Raw genomic sequence first — 15,512 nt, forward strand, 5'->3', positions numbered from 1 at the left:
CATGTCAGCGCCTCATTAGCATCTTCCAACTACCTCATTAACATGCCCCTTCTGAAAGGACGGGGCTTATATAGTCACACCCTACGTGTCAGGCCGTGGTATGAAATGTGCACATGCCCATGAAAGTATACAGAACTGGATAACACAGCCTAACACAAGCCACCTACTCAGCTACTCCCTGCACGTCATCATACTGTCCCATGTGTAATTAATCAGCTTACATTACACTGTCTTGTTTCTCTTTGGGTGATGGGAAAATTCCATCTGTTTATTTAATGCCAGTGACCAAGGATGGCATAATATGATATTCCTTGGCTACTGTCCTCCCTACTCTGCTTTCTCTCTTCCTTTGAAACCTGCATTGACACAGATGGACATAGAGTACACTAGAAGAGACCTCAACACAATGCTTGGAAGTACCATTATGTACTCTCCTTTAAGGATTAAAACCAGACTATCCACAACGTACTATTTCTATGGAACTTGATGGGTATTTATGCACATTAGATGAATCGTTGTGATGATGTGTTGATACCTGACACAATTTGGAGTTTTGTGAATTGATTGAAGGCAGGGCATGTTCATCTGTGCCAGTTCCAAATGGTTTTGCAGGAAAATATTTCTGCATAATCATTCATTAAATGTATCCTTTCCATGATTCTCCATTGGATCAATTCCAGTCATCCTTAGTTCCAAGCATTTTAAACACAGGTTAATACATTTTACCCAATTAGAAACTTACTTTTATGTCATAACCAATACTTGAATGTCAGCATCAGCTCTGCTTGCACGTTCTGGGAATGAAGGCATAGAACGTCACTGTGCTATTAAATTTAGCTAATTAGTTCCATCCAAGGTATTTCTATTTGTAATTTATTTTAATGCTAATGCTAGCTTTACAGTGCCATCATTGTTGAATTACACCAATTATTATTTCCTATGACTTTCTTGTTAGGAATTAAATAATTGTGTTATCTGTTTTCCCACTAAAACAGTTTAAAATATTTTCATTATTTAAGTACATTCTTTAGCTGTTTTCTTCTCCTTCCTGTCCACATGTTTTTATTTCAAAAGAGTTCTGCCAGTGATTGCAGAACCCCAGTGAAAATGAGTGTGTCAGAAATTCAGTCAAGCAGCTCCCCTTCTGAATTGTCCATTTTTCTTCCAACCCTGTGCTAAGTTCTGTGGCTTTCTCATTAGATGCTAGTGTATCTCAAACATAAATTACATAAAATGAAAGGTGAATTTTAGATTTTGGCGTTACTCAAGAAATGCAAACCTTGCAAATCCTGGAGTGGTATGAAAGCATGCAGCTTCACTTAACAAACAGCCAGTGCAGTGCTAACCAACTTGGTGGCCCCACTTCAAGTGTTAGCGGCTGAGAACATGTGGTACATTTTTGTGATATGAGTACCAGGCCACATGTACTTTCTCCTTTTAGAGACTGTATGAATCAGTAATGCAAACAGAGTTAGACCGTGGTTTTGGCTAAACTCTCTCACACAGGGAAAAAAAAAATGGTCAGAGGCAGATGAGGCCCAGCACATAATTCAATGGCTTCGTGAACTGCATTTATAAAAAAATAAAAAATAAAAAATTAAATCCTCCTGAACTTAATATTTGCACATACAGCAGTTGACATACATCACTGAACTAGGATAATACTAGGATAATAATGACTAACATACAAGGAGAGTCCATAATAGATTAACTACAATCACTCCTGCAGTCCCAACATACTTCAATCTGTTTACATTCTAATAGTAATTTCCAGAATCTGGCACTTTACTAGACACAGCCAACTCACTTCAGTTATATATGTGAGTATTATCAAGGTGCAAACCTGCTAACATCTATCAAAAGAGCCATTAGAGATTTCCCAGTCAGTGTAGCACAACAATAAAGCTGAACATATATATATATATATATATATATATATATATATATATATATAAATCATAAGCTATTGGAAAGCAAAATAAAGTGATATGTATGTATACATATAAAAGAATATATTTAAAGGAAAGCATGTGCACACGCCTTTGAAATATTGGATTCTTATATGGGATTTGAGGTGTTATGTTGTTGAATCATATTTTTAAGTCTTTTGGTATTTGGCCCTTTTCTTTATGCAGTGTAACAGGGACAAAATGGTATTCATGGAACAATCACTTTATTTTACTTTCCAATAGCTTATGATGTTATGTTTTTCTGTTTTTTTTAATATTAGAGGCACTTTGGTTGGTTGCCTTTTGTGAGGTTGCTTTGAACAGACATAGAATAATAAAGCAATACATTTTTATTGATTTTTTTTCAGAGGAAGGTGTTTTTTAAAGAAACCAAAAGTCATAGAAATCAATCATAGTATTATACAAATATTTACCTTTTTATGTGGCTCAGCCTTGACACAATCGCCCACATCCTTCCAAGAGTTCATTGACTCTCATGGGAGCTTAGGGTATGCAAAGAATTCATGAATAAATCCAAATGGACGTTGCAACAGTACTAGCTGCATGATCTCACTTCAGGTTAAGTCACTGCCTCAGTTTTCTTTATTCAGATTGGAGTGCTCATCCTTACCAGGAAAGAAGTACTGCTGAATCCAATTCTTTCCAGTTACAGTTTTATTCTTCAAAATATGAAACTTAGGTAAAACACTACAAACAAGGCATCTTTCAGAGGTTTTTGCTATTGACTGTCAGTGCTAAAAGGAGAATACAATTTTCACTTCAGTCCCCTCATTCATGAAGCATTTCAGGACCCATTCTCTCTACTTGCAGCTCTTTTCTGCATAAGCTCTCTTAGTTTGTTAAAGAAAGTACCTAGCCCCCTTTCCACTTGACTCTGATAATGGAACATGGATTCCTAAACCCAGGGCAAGGAGGCCACCTTCATATAGACCCGTATCTTCTGCAACATAAATAAATTTAAAAAATTGTTAAAATTTGAAACATGCAGCATTGCTGTATGGAAATATATGAACTATAGTATCATTTTTATCTTTTGTAAAAATGTCAAATCCTGATATGTTTCACGTGACATTTTACAACATTAACTACTGGACAAGCCTTCTTTTGACTTTTTAATACACTTATTTTGATCACTACATAAAATGACAGGATCACATGTGTTAGGTTTTATGCTGGAGTAACTCCTCGTATGACTGTTTTTTTCCTTTTTATTCAGCATTATCAAACATGGTTTTGAACCATGAAGGTATATTTGATTAAACAGGAGTTTATGGGTTGGAGTCTAATCTCCATTTATAGTTTTTTTTTCTGACACCTGACCTGATTAGATACTATCAAATGAGAAGACCCTGTCAAAATAGTGAGAAAAGTTGGTTCTATCCATATTCAGTGGACAAGAAAAATAATTACCATTTTGTTTTAGACTTTTAAACGTCAGGGCTGATGCATATATGACCCACACTTACAGAGTGTTGCTGTTTGTCCCTCTCTAGTATCGGGACCAATACAGATATAAAAATCTGCCTCATGCTTTCACCTACCCTTTAGCTTGATCCTTTACATTGAGCAGTTGGAGTTCATACTTTTAGATATCAACTTCAGTCTCCACTCTTGAAAATCCAATCATGATGTTGCATTATACCTGGATGGTATAAATCTGTGACGTAAAGGGACTGAGTCCTATGTACACCTGCGGATCTGTCCGATTTTCAATTCTTGCCATTACAGATTTTATTTTTCATGTTCTTCCTGTTTAAAAATAGGTTAATCTATGCTTGACCTCATACAAACAATCACATTCCTATTTTTTGTTTGACAAACCGATGAAAATGTAAGGCTTGAGCTGAGTGGTATACCTTTGGGCATGAGTCCCATAACCCTGGCCCCAGAGTAAGAGTGAAAAAGGGGAGTTACAGAAGTGGTTTTAAACTGCCTTTGCACTCCTTATTAAGTTGGTCTGTCCCACGAAAGCTCATCACTGAATAAATCATTTTGTTACTCTTCAAAGTACTACAGTTCTGCTATTTTGTTTTGTTGGAGTACAGACTGACATGGCTATCTCTCTTTTACTGTCCTTATTCCTGTTAGTTGTACGGCTAATTGATCTCGACTACACTTTCTGGCATAACTTAGCCAACTATAAACATATGAAACCAACTAGTCTATTTATTTACCATGCTCAATAAGAAAAAATATCAACATTACACTATAACACTAAGAGAACATTTACTAGGCTTCATGGATAATGTAAGAAAGGAAATGTTCTTTTTTCCCAAATTTAAGGTGCCAGCTCTTCAGTTAGTGTAAATCCACATAGCTCCTAGACCTATCGCCTACTTTTTTAAATCTGTCCTTTTAAGGAGTATGTAAATATGTGATAATATGGAAATGTATAATGGCTGGAAAAAGTTCAATGCTAAGATCATGGTAAATAGTAGATACAAGTTGAACCTCTCTAGTCTGGAACCCTTGGGACCTGACCGGTGCTGGACAAAATAATTTGCCCGATCACAGGAGATCAATATTATCTAGCAGCATTACTAACACTCCCACTTCTTACAAGCCTCTTATAAGACATTTAGGGATAAATTACAACCAAATAAAAGCACAGAACATGGAAAGCCAGGATTGGGGGCAGTAAACAAACTTTATGGGACTATGGGTAAATTATCCACACCCATGATAAGTGGTCATCTGGCCAACTAAGATCATACTGAATTACAGATGTTGACAGATGTGAGAGTGCTCGACTGCAGAGGTTCAACCTGTATATATCCAACCTGTTGTATGCCTTTATTTTTCAAATGAGTGGCATACTGCAAAAATACAAAACACTTATCCCCATCCAAGGTTTTCTATTGCAACAGTTTTTTTTTTTCCTATTGTGTTCTTTCAAGGCTGGTGTGCTGCAATGATTACAACAGAGCATAATATCAAAGCAATGTATGTCTTTGGAGAAATAATTACATTTTGAATTACTTTTAACAATCCATTGGTTTTGGGCCTCCCTTTCAATTGCAAAGCACAATCACAAATGCACAAGATGTCTCCAACTTTACATTTTTCATTTGGATGTCTGAATGTGGTGAGAAGATGTCTACAATTTACATGAACACACCACCCAATTACGTTTGCATCTGAAGAGGCTCCAGCGTATAAGCTATTTCAGCCAAGGCTTGTAGAGAATTACAGCAAAATGTCTATATATATTGCCTTATTTGGCATACACAAGAAAGGCACATTATATGAATCCTTGTGATGACGTGCTGATACTTTACACAATTTGGAGTTCTGTGCATTGAATGATGGCAGGAAATGTTCACTTGTGCCAGCATCAAATGAACCTGCAGGGCATAGAACTCCAGCATCAATGCCACCCCTGCTATAGAAAAAAAAGGCAAAACAAAACAGAACAAAAAAATCCTCTTCCTCAGCATCCAGAGTAAGAGGGAAATGGTAAGGGATAGAGCCCTATCACAGTCCATTTCCCAAAGGCTATAAGTACACTACAATGATCTGTTGACAAAGTCAATGTCAGAAGAGATTTCCTGACAAAACTAAGAGTGTGCCCACAGAAAAGCTAATCAGAAAAGTTCTCTGCTCTGTCAACAGAGTGGCTAGACTGTCTGGCTGCCCTCTGAACAGACGTGAAGCAGGCGAATGCCCTGTCGGTTGAGACGAGGCCCATCCCAGAGTGTCCACACAGCACTTCTGGCAACAGAATCTGTCCACAGCGGCATTGTGCCACATGGCTGACAGGCAGAACGGTGCCAGCAAAAGTTCTAAGTTTTGTTACCAAACCATCAAGAAAACCCAATTTGTGTATGGAAGTTCCACCAGGCTGTTGAATGGCTAAATGTAGTGCCTTGCATGTCTGTTGAATGCTAGTGTAGCCGTAGCTCATACTGAGGAGTGTGCCCAGGCATGCAGGAAACCCCACAGGTGACACTCTGCCCCCCTCCCCATGGCTAACACCACAGGCCACACGCATGTGGAGAGGGGCCTGGAAGGGCCAGGTTGCAGCCAGCTCACCCGCCACCCATGAGGGGATCTTCCATGGCTGGATACCCCCTTAGCCACTAGCCTGTTCCCCCAGAGGGTGGGAGTCTGCAATGGTTAGCCCCATCCCCAAGACATCAGAGACTCCATGTGCAGCAGGGTCTGCCATCTAGGTCACACATGCCACTGCTCCCAGGACAACCCCATCCCTCAGCCTAGGGTGGGAGCTCCTGCCCACAGGAAGCGGGGTACATGAGCCTTGGGGGCTGCACTGAGGGACTGACATACCACCTCTTTCTACCCTACCATCCCCAGCTGCATCAGCCAAGATAATACATGGAGATTTAACAATCTTACAGAGCTGGAAGGGACCTCAAGAGGTCATAGAGTCCAGTCTCCTGCATTCACAGCAGGACCTATCTCCATCCCTGACAATTTTTTTTAATCTATTTGTCCCAGACCTCTAAATGGCCCCCTCAAAGACTGAACTCATAAACCCAGGTTTAGCAGGCCAATGCTCAAACCACTGAGATAGCCCTCGACTTACCCCTGGGGCTGGCCAGCCCTGTCAGAATCATTGAGCTGGGAAGCACAGGACCAGTGGAGAGGAGGGCTGCAGCACCCCCACAATCAGTGCCCAGTTGGATCTGCACCAGGGGGCCAGGTGGCCTTCTAGCTCCAAAATTAACTTGAAGAGCAGCAAGTGCACCTCAATGAGACAGACCTGGCCTGGCACTGGGAAGCCTGGGCTGAGCTGATGGGCAACCTTGAGGGTGCAACCAGCCCAGCCTCCCACACCTGATACCCCCCTGTTGTCCCCCCCCCGCTGCCCTGATCTTTCCTGAGCTCCCCCAGCACTCATTTTGGGATTCACCAGGTTGATCATGGCCACTGTGCATGCCAGCCCCTGTTCCCCTACATTCCAGTCACCTCTTCCCTGACACTGAGCCGAAGCCTGCTGCACCCTTTCCATGGGTCTGCCTCCCTGTGATCCTGGCCCCTTCCTAGCACCGACTTGGACCCTGGACCCAGGGCAGTTATGGCTTCTGTGGCTGCCATGGCTTTGGGCACCCCAACCCCTCACAGGATTAAAGGCCCCCAACCCCTCTCCCAAGCCCCCAACCAAGGTCAGGTGCCCCCTACCCCCTGTCCCAAGCACCCCACAATGTATGTAGTTCCCCCCTGTAAATAGTTGCATTATTTTTCTTGTAGCAAAAACTTTCACTTGTTTACCTAAACTGTTTTTTTTTCACCATCCATGTGTCCCTCGTTACTGGGGGGCATGAAGGGGAAATGGGTGGGAGGGGGTCATGGTGGGAATGGGTGGGAGGGGTGGATGGGCAGGAGGGGTTGTGGAGGGGACATGTTGGGTCTGCAGGCTGGAGAAGCCTGTGAGAGGTGCCATGGTGGTGGTCACTGGGGCCCACTGGCAAAGCTTTCCCAGAGGGCCTCCCAGATCTGTAGCCCGTTATGATGTGCTGGATGGTCAGGGGCCAGCTGGCTGCTCATAGCTGGGCCCAGCCTCAGCTGTCCACCCAGAAGGAAGGTCTCCTTGGACTCCATGAAGTTGTGGAGGGCTTAGCTTACCTTCACAGCCTGTGGCACATGGTGCACCCCGATGTCCAGGCACATGAGGAGAGGCCTGAGCCCTTCAGGTATCCAAGTCACACATAATGGAGCAGTGTGCCCAGCTGAGGTGGCCATTGAAAAGCTCCTGGGTGGGGTCCAAATGGCCTGTGTATGGCTGCAAGAGCCAGCACTTCAAGGGATAGGCCATGACCCCCCACCATACACAAGGGCATGCTGACATCCCTCACCATGAGCATCTGCTGGGGAATGTAGGTCTCTGTCTCCATCCTCCAGCAGAGGCTGGAGAGGTGAGAGATCCATGAATTTTGGGCCCAGCCTGACCAGCCCACATAAATGTCTATAAAGTGTCCCCTACGGTTCACCAGGGCCTGCAGCACCACCAAATTGTAGCCCTTCCTGTTGATGTAGAAGGCTGTTCTGTGGTCCAGGGCATGGTTGGTGATGGGTGTGCCATCAGTGGTGCCAAAATAGTGTGGGAAGCTGAGGGCTGGAATCCAGCGATGGCCACACCCAGGTCCCTGGAGCAGCAGTGACCTGCAGGGGATGGAAAGTGAAATGGTTGTGAGAGCATGAAGGGGTGCCCCTGGCTGCAGCAGGCTCCTCTGCCCTCTCCCGGACCCCTTCTGCACACCTGGGACCTCTGGGCACCCTCACCAGAAGGTCACCCCTCTTGCAGTGCGCCTCTGTAATGGGGGGGTGGCATGGTCCCCATGGTCTCCCAGGGCTCAGCCTTCCAGCCCCACCCACCCTCCTTCTCCGAGCCCTGTCCCCTGGTCCCTGAGGGTCCCGCTTGCCCAGAAGCACTCTCTACATGCTGGGTCTGGTGAGTTGAGCTCCTTGGCTCTGGTGGCAGGTTTGTCCCACAAGAGGAGCTGGAGGGCAGCTGTGAAGACAGTGGCCAGCAGCCTGACAAGGGCATGGATGTGGTGCCAGAGGTTCTGTGGGTCCTTGGCTATGACCTAGCAGCTTGTAGTCCCTGCATTGGCTCTTCTGTGCTGGGTGCAGCAAGACAGGCCTTGGTGTGTGCAGGGAGGGGGGTGTTTGGGAGGGGCCCTTTAAGGAGGTATGTGGCCAGAGCTCCCAGAAGGGCTTTCCAGCTGTGCAATCCCATCCACAGCACTTCCTGGCTTTGAAAGAGTGACGGGGGCTGTGTGCTGCTCTCTTTCAGAAGAGAGGGTTGATCTTTCAATACACTTTTGGTTTGTGGACGTGATCTTTCGAAAGAAGTTTTTTTGGATGAGATCTTCTAAAAGTACATCTTTTGAAGGACCGCTGTGGTGTGGATGTAGCCTACATGGAGTGCGATCTCAGTTAAGTCAGCAAAAATCAGCAGGAACAGCACTTGCCTTGGTGGATTATTTTGGACTGAAAAGGTTATAAATGAAACTGGAATCTGTTCCACAGAATCTGTTATAAAGAACAGGTCTTTTCTAGATATGCCTTTAGACAATATAATTTCTCCCAGCTAATGTTAAATCACTGAACATCTCTTATTTGAAAAACAGGATAACCCCCCATCTTTTTAAGACCTTTCTGAAGACAACTAAGTCTTACGCAGTTTTTTGCTGTGGAGAGTATGCATAGTGGACCAATTCTGCAGTCTTTCCTTAGACAATATTCCCACTGAATTGTATGGGAGTGGTGTTTACGTGGGAACTGCAGGATTTGTCCTGGGGCTCTTCCCAGGCAATTTTTGTGTCGATGAATTCATTTCAATGATTACATCATCAATTCACACTACATTTATTGAAGATAACTGGCTCAAATATAACCTAGATTGCTCTGAGCCCCACACAGCAATTTATGCAGATAATAAGACGTGTCAGAATAACAGATACATCAGACTGTATACGTTACAGTTTCCATTTTCTTGTTATTGTGACAAGTGATGCAAAGACAGCTTTTTTTTGTTTTGTTTTCAAATAAAAAAAAAGAAGCCAGTCCCTTATCACTAAATTCTCTGAACTTCAATTGGACACAAAAATTAAAACCCAAGTCTGCTTTTGATGAACAAGCTGAAAACAAGCCGTGAGACTTGAGCCAGCCAGGGTTAAGCCACTAGCTAAGTGATCCAAGAACTAGACATATTTATGGAGGATAGTCCCATTAATGGCTACTCATCAGGATGTGCAGGAATGGTGTGCCTACTATCTGTTTGTCAAAATCTGGGAACCGGGTGGGTCATTTGAAAGAAAGAAAGGAAGAAAGAAAGAAAGAAAGAAAGAACCCCTTCTCAAACAAGAGAACTTTTTTTAAAGTAAGTGAATAGCTCTCCAGTTCTTAAAGATAATAAAGTAAAAAAAAATTACTTCCCTATGCTTAGAAGAGTAGAAAATTATTGAAACCTGAACAAGTAGAATAAATGTCTGTGAAGCATATACCATAGTAAGTTAGACTGGAAAAGGTTTATTTTATAGAATCATGACCAAACCCTAAAACCCCACTCACAGTCAAAATTGTACTCAAAAAAAATTAATGTTTTGCATGACAAAGGACTTTGAGGTCCACCACTTAGTTTGGACAGAATGTGCAAAAGTCTACAATGTAGTCCATTGTCTTTAATTCTTACTTAAGCTTTAAATTATGGTTGTAATGTTATATAGGCATTGCATTGCTATGGAAAGAAATACATTTTGCCTTGTATGTCTAATGAATGGGAAATGCAATACCCACAGCAGTTTATGGAAGCAGGTCAGTAAACATCCAGCACACTAGAATCCCAAAGATCAACATTATTCATACTCTCCCTCTCTCTCTCTCTCTCTCTCTCTCTCATCCATTATATCTTAAGAGTTAGTGAAATAAAATTTGGTATCTAGGCTCATAACTCTGAACCATCAACTCTAAATTGAATACATTTCTGTATATACCCATGTCCTTTTGGCATTATCTAGAAAGACATCACCCTTCCCCAGTCATAAAATTAATAAAATGTTTTATAGTGCATTCTGTTACCATTATAGCTAGGGACTCTCTGGATAGCGAAGTCTAATTATTGCTTATTACATGCAAAGGCTTCCATCTGTTCTTAGTCCAGACAGATGGTAATCAAGCTCATTTCAACCTATCCATTGATATTGCTTCATTTGTTGATATTGATAATGGTAAAATGTGAAATATGGAGCTGAGATATGAGCATGAGGGAAACATTCCCCATCAGATAGAGATATTACAAGGTGTCTGTTAGAAAAATTTCATAAATAACTTATAATGTTAAATATTGGAAAAGGTGATTTAAGCCAGATATAATGAGAGAAGAAATCAATCAATTCAGATTTAATTAGACAAAGTTCTTTAAGTGCTCATCTTAAAAAAAATGATTAATAGAGAGGCTATATCATGACAATAAAATGTACAACTGGAGCTCTAAAAAGTTAGATATGTATCCAGCTCCCCAAAAATTATTTGAGCCGGTGATGAACTATGGTATTAATTAGTAAGAAGATTCATTCTGCTGTACTTTGGTCTTTGAGCTTCACTCAAGATTGAATAACAGGTATCATATAGGAAATGTGAGTGTCTTTCTACAATGATTCACTTTAAAATGACATCAAATTCCCATTAAACACAGTACTCTGAGAGTGAATTGACTTCTAAAGTGTACTTGCAGTATATAATATCCTTCATATTCTCAGTGGTTTGACTATTGCAAACACTACACCTGATACTTAAACTACCTGTGAAATAAAAGCATTTTTCCCTTTGTGTTTCATTTGCTTTTCCAAAAAAACAAAAACAACAAAACAAAAAAACCCCAAAACCAAACCAAAACCAAAATAAAAACAAAAAAAACCTTTGAAATTCCTTAGTATTTGCACAGATTTTAGTAGACCTCAGATTAGAGCTCTTTGCCTCTCTCTCTCTTGTAAACAAAAGAATAGAACATACTTTGAAAATACCATTATACTGTGAATACAGAGTATAATTCAGATATTTCACTTATCTAATTCTATGCAATAAGCGGGATTCTGGTAAATGCAGCTGGTTTCATAATGTACTGTTTTTATGGGGTTTTTTTATAATTATTCACTTAATAGTACATAATCCTTATCATAACCACCTAAGTCAAATCATAGATACTGATTTTGGCTTTAAGCAAAACATAGAGAAAAATCCTCACTGGTGTAAACTGATGCAACTCTACTGACTTCTGTAGAGCAGCACAAATTCACACCAGCAGAAAATTTGGTTCACCTGTGACTTTTGGTACCTCAAAATTCAGAACAGGGATTATAAAAAGCTGCGTCAAATGAGCTGTTATGGAAATTTTAATGTGTGGTGAAAATGGAATTTCACATATAACTGTTCTCTTCCTGAAACTGTCAGAGTCACTTTCTTCTTTACATGGTGCTGGGTTTCAGCTCTTGCTTTTCCTCCTTATTTTTCTGTGAGAACATAGATTTCTGGAATGGATAAAATATTTAATTTCCTAATCAGTGGATATCCTGAGATCCAAAAGGTTTTAGGGAGTTTGTCAAGATCCATGTGTTTCTAGAGACTGAATCTCTTGGACTCCTTCACTCCTGTCAAAAGGACTTCTCCATTGTCCATAATGCCATTTGCTATCTCTTCTTCTGGTTACATAGCAATAATTATGAAAGAAGTCCAGGGACTGAAGCAATATTAGCCAGACTTCTTCCTGAATCTGTTTTTTCTTCATCACAAATTACTAAACAGGAATAAAAGTATGTCCAATTGTAATTCTTCTGCCAGATGGAGACAGAAGCAGACAGGCCAGTTTCAAAATCTAGGGATTTTTGTCTAATGATCGAACACAGAATTAGCTCAAGTCTCCAACCAGAAACTTGGAAAAATTACAGCCACCCTAAGGCATCGCTTCCCCACTCACAAGCACAGTTTCTGAGTGTAGAAAAGAAATGTTTAATAAAACGAGGGAACTAATTTGGCATTAATTCGGGAAAATCCTGCAACAGAATTCATAAACATAATCCATGAGTAAAAGACCCACCTCAAGTAGGTTGGGCAGTGTCCTTTTTCTCTCTGATTCTTAAGTACAACAACCCAAAAGTCCCCTTCACATGTTTGACCTTTCTCTTCACTCCCCTCACAGTTGTTGCCATGTAGTCAACATGGATTTAACAAGGGCAAGTCATACATGCCCAATCTGATTAGTTTCAATGATAAGGTAACTGGCTCTGTGGACACGGGGAAGTCAATGGATGTGATATAACTTGACTTTAGCAAAACTGTTGATACAGTTTACCACAACATTCTTGCCCATAAATTAAGGAAGTATGGATCAGATACATGGACTATAAGATGCATAGAAATCTGGCTAGATGGTTGGGCCCAACAGGTACGGATCAATGGCTCTATGTCTGGTTGGTGGTTGGTTTCAAGTGGAGTGGCACAAGAATAGGTTTTAGGGCTGGTATTGTTCAACATCTCTATTAATGACCTAGATGAGTGGACTGATTGCTACCTTAACAAATCGACAGATGATACTAAAATGAGGGAAAGGTAGATACATTCAAGGGTAGGAATAAGGTCCAGAGTGACCTAGATAAATTGAAGGATTGGGCCAATATAATCTAACGAGGTTCAACAAGGACATGTGCAGAGCCCTGCACTTGGGATGGAAGAATTCCAAGCACTGTTACAAGCTGAGGACTGATTGGCTAAGTAGCCGTGCAGAGGAAATGAACCTGGGGATTGCAGTGGACGAGAAGCTGGGTATGAGTGTTCAACAGTGTTCCATTGCAGCCAAGAAGGCTAATGGCATACTGGGGTGCATTAGGAGAAGAATTTTTACCAGATCTATACAAATTATTATCCACCTTTCTTGTCACTGGTGACACCACATCTGGAGCATTGCATCCAGTTCTGAGCTTCCCAGTCTAGAAAGGATGTGAATGCATTGGCAAGGATTCAGTGGAGGGCAACAAAAATTATTAGGGAGTTGGAGCACATGACCTATGAGGGGAGGCTGAGAGATTTGGGTTTATTTAATTTGCAGAAGAGAAGACTGAGATGTAATTTGATAGCAGCCTTCAACTTTCTGAAGGGCTCTAAAGAGGATGGAGAGAGACTGTTCTCAATGGTGACAGATGGCAGAACAAGCAGCAATGGTCTGAAATTACAGAAGGAGAGGTGTAGGCTCAATATTAGGAAAAACTAAAATGCGTTACCAAGAGAGGTGGTGGAATCTCCGTCCCTAGAGGTTTTTAAGTCCCATCTTAACAAAGTCCTGGATGGGATGATATAGTTAAGGGTGATCCTTGTCGGTGAGGGCAGTTGTGAGCAATGGTCACTAACCCCACACCAGTGACTCGTCCGGATCCTCAGATGACTTAGAGAATGGAACAAGGAGGGGACAGCGCAGACCCGGCGACGAGTGGAGGTCGCCCCGCCCCTCTGCAGACTGCCCTCACCCACCTCCGGCAGGAGGCCCCGGGGACGTGCACTTGCCCTATACCGCTGCGTGAGAGGTTGAGAGGTTTTTTCCCCTGGCAGGCAGAAGGCTGGCTCCTAGGGAGGAGGGTGAGACAAGAAGAGGAAGGCTTGGAAGATACAGACAACTACAATATTTATTAACAAAACCAACAACATGCGAAAAGGCAACAATACATGTAAAACAAACACATAAGGCAATTCATTACAATGTTTTTGAACAGGCTTTGTACTTTGTTAAACACTTGTAGCTACCACTTCTATATTAAACTGTAACAACTATATATTGCTTTGACACTTACAATAATAATAAGTAGTAAAGACTCCATAAGGCAGACCTGTATAGTTATCTTTAATATGATGGCGGTAAAAAGGTAGTTAGAAGGAAAGTAAAAGGAAAGAGGTATAGGAATTTGAGTTAATTTTAGCTCCAGGCAGGAGAAGGTCAGTATGCCTTCCCCCTTTACGCCCCGGCTGGTTTGCTAGGCCAGCCTATTGGAGACCCTAGGGCTCTGCCTGCTAGGGCCTCCTCCCAGCTGAGTGAGGAATTTGAAACCTCCCCAGCTGGTGCTTGGAGGATAGGAATAGGTAAGGGAATTAGGTAGGACGCAGGGTTATCTGGGAAACCGGGAGGTTAAACCTCCACCGGGTCAGTTCACCTACACCTTAAGTTAACAAGTACCTATATCTGGCTACTACTAATAACTAAACAATCAGTTTAACTGATTTAAACTATAACTATAAAACAATCAATACAAGTGTGCAGTTCTCAAGTTAGTAATTTTAACCTGGGCAGTTAGGTCCTGCCTTGAGGTCGAGCCCCTGGCCCTGGAAGGGTGCGGTCCAGGTCGCGACCCCGAACACCCCGATGTGGGGACCCAGTGCCCAAAGTATTGAGTTGTCTGAGAGAACAGCCTGGGCTGGGCCTCAGGCCTGTAGTAGTTTGATTAGCCTGGGCTAGGCCTCAGGCCTGTGGTAGTCCAAATGGCCTGGGCTAGGCCTCAGGCCTGCGGTAGATCAAATGGCCCAGGCTAAGTCTCAGGCCTGTGGTAGTTCAAATGGCCTGGGCTAGGCCTCAGGCCTGTGGAAGTTTACGTGTCCGGTTGCTGCAGTCCCAGTCAGGTGGGTAGGTCTCGTCCAGAAGATGGCGTCGACACCGCAAAATGGTGGGCGGCGGTGGGAGCAAGGGTGCCGCTTGGATGGCAGACCCTGGCCTTCACAGTTGGGTACGCAGTACCTCACCCTAGTGATAAGGCCAGTTCGCCACCCGACTGATTCACCTCAGGGCCTGCTTGCTGCTCCCTCGACACTGTGGTCGCTGAGGTAAAGATGGGGGCTGGCAACACAGCAGCTGATGGACGCTGCTGGTGCTGCCTCAGGAGCTCTTTGCAAAGTCAGGAGTTCTTCGCAAAGTCTTCAGGCGGCGGCGCCACCTCACAGCTCAGCCTGAGGTGGGCTGAGCTGCAGTGATCAGCTCTGGGCAGCACTGCCTAGAGGCAGATGCTGCTGTGATTTCAGGTCTTCTGAATCAGGAGATCTTCA

This window comes from Carettochelys insculpta, chromosome 1, assembly GCF_033958435.1.
Source record: "Carettochelys insculpta isolate YL-2023 chromosome 1, ASM3395843v1, whole genome shotgun sequence".
Classification (NCBI taxonomy): Eukaryota; Metazoa; Chordata; order Testudines; family Carettochelyidae; genus Carettochelys; species Carettochelys insculpta.